The 8,380-nt window shown below is 40.2% G+C and overlaps 1 long non-coding RNA gene across 4 annotated transcripts; it reads right to left on the bottom strand.

Moving 5' to 3' along the window:
* Window positions 1-2,449: 2,449 nt before the first annotated feature.
* Window positions 2,450-7,765, bottom strand: LOC123104197 (uncharacterized). Of its 4 annotated transcripts, none has more exons than XR_006450191.1 (3): window positions 7,142-7,765; window positions 5,751-7,007; window positions 2,450-5,287 (listed from the first exon to the last, which is right to left on the bottom strand). It is a non-coding gene; the product is annotated as an uncharacterized lncRNA (long non-coding RNA). The 4 variants fall into 4 exon arrangements; XR_006450192.1 differs by having other exon boundaries at window positions 2,450-5,912; window positions 6,050-7,007; XR_006450190.1 differs by having other exon boundaries at window positions 2,450-7,007.
* Between the last annotated feature and the right edge of the window lie 615 nt (window positions 7,766-8,380).

Below are 8,380 nucleotides of genomic sequence, written 5' to 3'. Positions count from 1 at the left end.
TTTTGCATACTGTTCTAGAGTTTTTAAGTTAATAAAGTGATTTCATTACCAACACAATACCCGCAATCCATTGGTTTATAGTACTATTATTATGTAATAGAATCAGAAACAAACTACATTTTTTTTTGGAAATTAGTGGACTTGTGATTAAATTTGGGTAGAGAGCACCCGGAACTGTTTGTAGTTGGAATATTTTGTCGTTGAAACTTTCTGGCTACTTCTGTAATATCAGTGTTGGAACTAGCTTAAGATCGATGTTTGCCTTTTACTGATCGATGAGACGATCAGTAACTGTTCTCCTTACAATATGTGGCTATGGAAATAAACTATGTTTGCTAACAAACATTAGTTTGGTGACTGCTTTCAGGCACCGATCCATGCATAAGGAGGTGTAGGATTGAGCTGGAACGTTGAGAAGATGATCTGGATCTGGATGAGGACCATGTGCTGCTTGGATTGCTCAAGTTATTATTTAATTTTGAGTTTCAATCTGCCTTGCGTACTTCAGTTTCAGTATTATTTGGTAGTTCGGCAGACTTTATTCCCCAGTTTGTCACTTATTTTCAGTTGTGTTTTGTATTATCCGGTAAGAGAATTATAATCATTCACTGAATCTCTGTGATGTTTGTTTCGTCTATGTATAAAAAATTCGAACCCCTGTTGCTAGGTATCATGTTATGCTACTAAATCTGCTATGTAGTCAGAACCAACTATTCTCCATTGCGATGATACGCAACATTTACTAATTTAGTTGATTGTCCGTGCGTTGCAACTGTCCTTTATATAACCCCTTGCGCATTGTTGCGGGAACTTTTAGCAATGAACATATCAAAAATGAAATTAGAATGTTCGAATGGTACAGCACCACATTTAACCTAGAGACCTTAAATGCACAATGCAAGACCTTTTTAACAGCTTTCAAAACGGTCTTACATTGTGGGACAGAGAGAGTATGGGTTAACAAACTTGATTCATCATTTAAAATATGTTAAGTTTGACCCCAAATTATATTCCCCTCATTTGTCTGGAAATTGCTTTTGGAGGTCGAGCTCGGCGAATGCAAAAATTCAAAATTAGTGGAAATTCATATTTTTATATTTCAAAAGTTCTAGAATTTATTTACAGATATAGATGAAATCATAATGCACAAGTGTGCAAATTTTTAGGATGAAATACATTGAAATAAGGGTAGTGCAAAATAACAAAAAAAACAAAAACAAATCTGAGGCATTTTAACACATGATACTATTCATCCTCCTGACCATGAATTTGTCTTTTTTGTATAGGTTGAAATGTATTTCATCCTGAAATTTTATACACAACCACCTCACATCCTTGTTTACTTTACAATTTTTTCAAAACTTTTTAAACTGAAAATTTGAGTTTTGCAGAAATTCAGCCTCTATGGAGGCCTAGATCCAAAACGCGTCATTTCATTTGTTCTACTGCACAACAATTGTTTACACAGAAAAATTAACCACTTTTTTTTCAAGCTTATTTCTTTGCCTCGTCGACATCCAAAAATATGAGCAGTCACGCCGACAATGAAACCGCATTGCATAGCAAATATCCATTTCTGTGCCCAGACTCATCTGCATCCGATGAAGAGAAAATTCACAAAAAATACTAACTTTTCTAAGAAAATCCGATTTTCATTTTCTTTTGCATGGGAGGTAATTTGGTGCGTGAGGTATGCTCCAAATTTCAGATCATTTGGTTATATGAGTAGCTCTCATAAAAAAAGGACAAATTGGATCAGAACAATACATGAACAATAAACTTTTTCACAGACTTCAAATTTGTCTTTTTTGTCGAGAGCTACTCAAATGTCCAAATGATCTGAAATTTGGAACACACCTCACACACCAAATTATCTTCCATGCAAAATAAGTTAAGATTTTTTTTCAGTTTTTCTAGTATTTTTTTTGAATTTTCCATACATCGCGGGTATAGCTGAACCTGGGCACTGAATCGTCTTGTCTCATTGTGTAGATGCTTCTCTACCCTTTCCTTTTTACTAGATGACTCATTGCGCCAATGGCGCAAAAAGCATCGGCCAGCCAGGTGTTGAAAGCATGTGTATGATAGTTTAATTCATATATATGATGGTAGATAAAGGGAAAACAATGATATTGCTTGATGATAGCATATATTGATCTCGTAGTGTTGATATATACTGTTCTAAGAAATTTACAATGAGCATAAGCAAATAGAAAGTATATAGCGTTTTAAGAGAACCCAATGCTAAGAAATTTACAATGAGCATAAGCAAATAGAAAATACATAGTGTTTTAGCTGATACATAGTATTGGCGCATCATATAGATGGTTGTAGTTATGAGCCCATGATCATCGGGCAGAGCCATTGATACATATGCCAAAGTCGGTTGACCATCACTTGGAAGAAGAAAGCAAATAAGGAAAAGTGCATAGCAAAAGGCAACACAGAAGAATTTCAGAAGATGCAACATATATAAATTACATTGGTTTTAGATAGTACAATAGATCCCATATTTATACATGACCAGAGAGTAGTCTGAAAAGGAGACAGTTCCTAAAGTGAAGCTGTAAGCATAGAGCTTCACATTTTATTTAGATAAACCAGTAGACTAAACATAGTAACCAGACTGGTTCTTGCTAAGAAGAAGCAAGCCTTCGTGGTGAAGCTATGCATATAGAGCTTCACATGTTGACCAGATAGCTCAGCAGGCTGGACAACATGCTCATGGGGATCGCACATAGTGACCATAGTCATCATGATGATAGTATTCATCAGTTTCATCACCAGAAACGCCACTGTAGACTGGATCTGCCACATCATCGTCTGAGTACATGCCTTTTTCCTCTAGTGAGACACGTGCAGTAGATGTAGTGTTTTGAAGTGCAACAACTGCATCATGAATCTCTAGAATAGCCTGCCTGAAATCAAAAAGAGACACTGAGGAAACATGGTCCAAGGCAATGGCAGCAAGACCATGAATTTTGTTTGATGCATCATGCACTTCTTCCAGATAGTTGGATGCTTCTCTAGTTATCTGTTTGATAGTTTGGTTGCGCTGGTTGATTTCTTCTATTTATTCTAACAGCCTTCCTGATACTCCTTCGTGTGCCTGTTTCTGCTGTTGCAGCTGGTAGTAGTTATAGTCAACAAACACCTTGCTCTCACTGGTTTGCATATATTCAATGGCTCGTTCGGCTGCAGAATTCATTGATGTCCTCCCATCCACACATATGGGGCTTGACAGTCTAACCCGGCGTGCTGAAGCTTGGAAACATTCTTTTGTACGGTAATTCAACCTGTGATCTATATCCTCTCTGCTCAAGCAGCCGCACATGGTAGACTGGTTTGGGGAGGCCGAGCTTCTGAAACATTACTTCAGCAAGAGGATGTTTTTGGAAAGATAGACCGAGGGGGCTGGTAGAAGGCACAAATACAGTGTGCATTAAGAATAACGAGGGAGGCCTTGGAATGGACACGCAACAAGAATCTAACATTCCTTTAGCAAGCTAACAATGAAAAGAAGGTACAATATCATGAAGATATGAACAGAGCCAAGTAGAAAGAGAACAGTATCCACACACACAGAAATCAACAGTTTCTAGATAGCCTAGGCATAGCACAAGAGTCAACCATGTGGCTTTTTTGAATGGGATAAAGCAGATTGACAAAGACCATGCTAAACATTTCAGAACTAATTAAGGGCATTAAAGCATATATCCTACTGGCCTTATGCAAATAAAGTATTTATAGCTATATGGCATCACTGAAAACATATTCAAAAGCATATCGGAAGGAATTGAACATGTCTTAGCAGGCATGAACTACGAACAGAGCTGGATCTGGATCTGGAACAGAGGAATATACAGTTGTGCCAAACATATAAAAAAACACTCCCTACGGTATTAAGGTCCCATGTTAACAAAAGATCGACAGTCAACACCAAACCTTTATGTCCATGAAATGCAAAAGGGATAACCTTTTGACTGATTAGGGTTAAAGTGAACTAACATGTAGTGATGGTTTGTATGAGCAATATATTTTCATTAAATTGTCCAGATAGATGCACACACCTCAAGAAAAATAGCAAGGAGAGATTAATCACCTGGTCTGAGCAGATAGACAGGTTCATATTTGATCGATATCTCGCCCTGCAGTCCAGAGGGTGACAGATGATGTTGGAATTACCATGATATAAAAATATTTGTGGATAAGGATTGTAATTGTTTTTCATCCAGAGTCCTTGGATATTTTACTTCTAAAAAGGAAATAGAACATACTGCCTCAGTCCTGCTATTAACATTCAAATGGTAGTTCAATACCTCAAGATACTTAAATTAGGTTTCATCAGCAGGCACGAAACTGTCCAACATATATCTCATCAATAATCTCTAAACAGATATGACCAAGGATCAGACTTTTCAGTTACAATGAGAAAATCCTAACAAAAAGATAAATTTTAGCATCACCAAGGATATTTTGTAGGCTTACATGTAAAATCAGACCCTTTGCCAGTAAATAAGGTGGTATTACTCTATCCAATACAAACCTGATAGCTGGGGGCACCTGAAAAATAAGATGTAACAGACCAAAACACCATGTTTTCTCCATAGGGAACACATTGTATCCAAATAAGAGAAAGAGAGAAGTTTCTCCATGATATGACAAAGTGATAGCATGTTCAAAAAAGAATATTTTTATCACACTAAAAATAAAAAGAATGTGAGATGCATACAGGATGCAAAAATGGAGAACAGATAATCAGATACTACATCCAACATCTCTGCATTTGAACGAAGTGTTTTTGGATGGTCCAGCTCATATTCATAAACAAAAAAGAGCTACTTCTGTCAGATATACAAACACATCGTCGAAATAGATATAACCAAAAATTAGTTTGCACATGCTGAAAAAGATGCATCTTCACTTAGCTGGAAGGTACTCCCTCCGTAAACTAATATAAGAGTGTTTAGATTACTATTTTAGTGATCTAAACGCTCTTATATTAGTTTACAGAGGGAGTACTTATTATACATGAAAAAGATACTCTGGAATATCACACACTTTGCTCAGCAGGAGGTACTTATTGTACATCCAAAACTAAAGGTTACCGATTAGCATACAAGGAACTTGAAAAAATGGCAAATCTTCAACGATATATAATGCTTGCCAAAAAAATCCATGCATTCCTGTAACTGGATCATGATAAATCAAATACCTTTTATGTTTACCTCCATGGTCTGAGCTACCTGAATGTTCAGAACCTGGTTAAATTGGCATAACCCCATCCCTAAAATCAAGACACAAAAACCAGGGTTCCAAAGTAAATTAGAGTCGCTGTCGAGCACGAGAATTAGTTTGTAGCTTAGATCACCAATTTCGACAGAACAATACTCTGCTTAAAAGCAATGACCACTACCAATTGGAAATGCACACAATAATCTCAGGGGGGACTACTACCAATCTGAAAATGATAATTTCTTCTGGTCTCTGGCATCGGGTGTGCTTCCATAAGTCATTAGTGAATCGCTAAGCTGGTTATTGTAGATTTGTAACAACCTATACAACATTCCTTTAGTTCACAATGGACCAATTTTTTGCCGACGTACAATCTATTGGCCACACTTTCTAGCACACTTATTCCAACTGAAGCCAGCTCCTGCTTGAGTGAATACTAATAGTTCTAAGAAGATAAACCACACATTGAATTGGTTCTAATTAGATCCTCTGAAAGATGCAAGCAGCTAGAGTACCTTAGTCCATAGCAGTCCTGGAACTGGGTCACAAGTTCTTCAGTAAACTGGATCAGTGAGAATATTAATTGAGTCGTTGCTCAAGGTGATCCTGCTAAGTACGAACTGAAACATTTGGGGATCCCAGTGAAACATCACCATATATATACATCCCTGCAAAATCTGTACAATATGTAGTTAGCAGCCGCTGGTACTATGCAGTGAACAAATAAATAATCAACCTATTCCAATGTTGCATGAAGCATATTTTATGGTTGTAGTTTTAATGAAAAGGCTAAGCAAACATAGTTGAAACCAACCAATTTTTGTTGAGCAAAACTGTGTTCCCTAGAGCATATAAACTGCAGATTGAGACATCCAGAGGATTATGTGCTGCATGAAAACCTTGATTCCGAACACAGAGTTGGTGTACTGACCCTAAAAATACAAAATAAAGACATGAATATCGGTATGTGATACATTTCTGGTTAGAGTTCCAGGCTCAAATAAGCTGCAATTCTTAATAAATGTGAAGTTAAATTCATATCCTTTGAAAAAAATAGTAGAAATCCATATCGGTTCCCATTCCATTTCTCTTCGTTTCTTCTGAAGCTTTCCAAAACGCTACCCGTCACCCAAATTTCAACCTCACCTCTCATGGACAGTTAAAGCTGGTAAATGGAGAAAGAAGCTTGCAACGGGGCCTTCCAAGATAATATTTCACCGAATATACACCATTTAGAAAGAAGATGAGAAGACAAACTGATCTTTATCTCCTCTTATAGAATCTGTAAACTCAGTGGAGAGCATAATGTTCATAAATAGCATCATCCAGCACCTAACCCTCTTGGGAGCATTTGAACAGATAGTTACAAAATTCAATCACATTTGATTGTAATACCAAAAGCATTCATAGATGATCTATCAAAACCAGATCCATGAAATTCAGTTACAAATTTCTATGACGTGAGGCATAGGCATTTATATCTAAGACAAAATGTGTTAAAAGTGGATGTTAAATTCAGACCTTATCAATGCAGGGTGTGAATCCCGAACAGCAAACACGATTTGCAAGCATAAAAAGAAACAAATAATCTTTAGATTCTCTCTTGCAGAACAGTAAAATAATAACAATTTGATTCTTGGACAACTCCTTCCACCAAATCACATTCAGGCTCTCCACTCTCAAATCCTCCTTCTGGGGCCTAAGATTTGGAGGGCTGCATCTCAGGTTCTCAAACAGAGAATAGAAGTAGAAACCAATCCAATCCAATCCTCCTGCAGCAGAGAGGGAGTTGCACGAGCGCGAACACGAACAGAGCACAACAGCCATCCCCGTGTGTGAGAAAGTTGAATCAGAGGACCAAATCGAATAGACAGACACATGGAGGTGAAGAGGGACGGGAGGGCACCTTGACGAGCTCCGTGGCATCGGCGTCCCGAGAAGAAGCACACGGGCGGGGGACGTAGACCTCCTCTCCCTTGACGCCAATGCGAGGATCTTGTCGAGCGTGGCCGCCGCCGGCCGGCCTCCCTTCTCGGCTTCTTCCCGCGGTCTGGGCACGGGAGAGGAGTGGTAGATGGTGACGGGGACGATGAGGGAGATGCGAGCAGCACGAGGAGGCCGGCGGCATGGGCCCAGGGGCGAATTCCTCCTCTCCTCGAGCACCCGATCCACCCGTCATTTGTCTTCCTCCCTCATCTGGCCATGTACTCACCCTCGCCATCTCTATCAACCCGCTCCGCCGCCGCTTGGTGGCCGAGCAGACCGAGAAGGGAGGGTTGTGGACAAAAGGCGGCGGCCGCACGCGAGGTGCGAGAGCATGGGCGGAGGGATGAGGCGGAAGAGCGGAGGCTCCATGGTGGCGGCTGGTTCGAGGCGGGGGAGCGGCGGACGCGGCGTCGGTAGCGACATGGTCGTGGTTGCGAGCATGGGGAAGGCGAGAAGGGGGGCGCGGCGGCGGCGGCAGGAGAGGAAGCGAGGGTCGCGGGGGAGACGCGGGTTTAGGTCAGCATGGGGAAGGGAAGGGGGCGCGGCGCTCGCTCGTTTTTCTCTCGCTCGCTCGCTTCTCTGACTTCTCTACTCGCGCGATTCGCCCCTGCTTTCACCCGGACAGAAGCATGCACCCACCGTGTCGCTGCGAGGCTGGCCCGCGCGCAAGGCTGGCCCATGCGTCAGTTGCTCTAGCCCGATTACGCGGCGTGCAGAACAACAAGCGTTCCGATTTTCACCAGCGCGACAAAAAGTACGGTGACAAACTGACAATAGCCAGCGAGACAAATCGTGCGTGCAGGATCTTTTTGACACAGGGAGGGCGCTGGAACGGCGGGTTGCGTAGGAGAGTTTATATGTTCAGGCCTCTTTTGATTTATAGGATAGGATTATCACAGGAATAAGAATCTTGTAGAAAATGAGATGACACGTATCTCAAATTTTATGAGTAGGAATAGGAAACAAGATGTCATTTGGTTGACACCAAAGGAATTTTTTCATTGAGTCTAGGCTCTTTTTTATTTTCCTATGAAATGTGAAGGATAGGAACCAATCCTATGTAGGAATAGGAATCCATTCCTATGAACCAAAGGACTCTAAAGGAAAAAATTCTATAAGAATCCTATCCTCTAAAATTCCTATGAAATTCCTCTAAACC

The sequence above is a fragment of the Triticum aestivum genome, chromosome 5A, assembly GCF_018294505.1.
Source record: "Triticum aestivum cultivar Chinese Spring chromosome 5A, IWGSC CS RefSeq v2.1, whole genome shotgun sequence".
Lineage (NCBI taxonomy): Eukaryota > Viridiplantae > Streptophyta > Magnoliopsida > Poales > Poaceae > Triticum > Triticum aestivum.
This window is presented reverse-complemented; position numbering and strand designations above follow the sequence as displayed.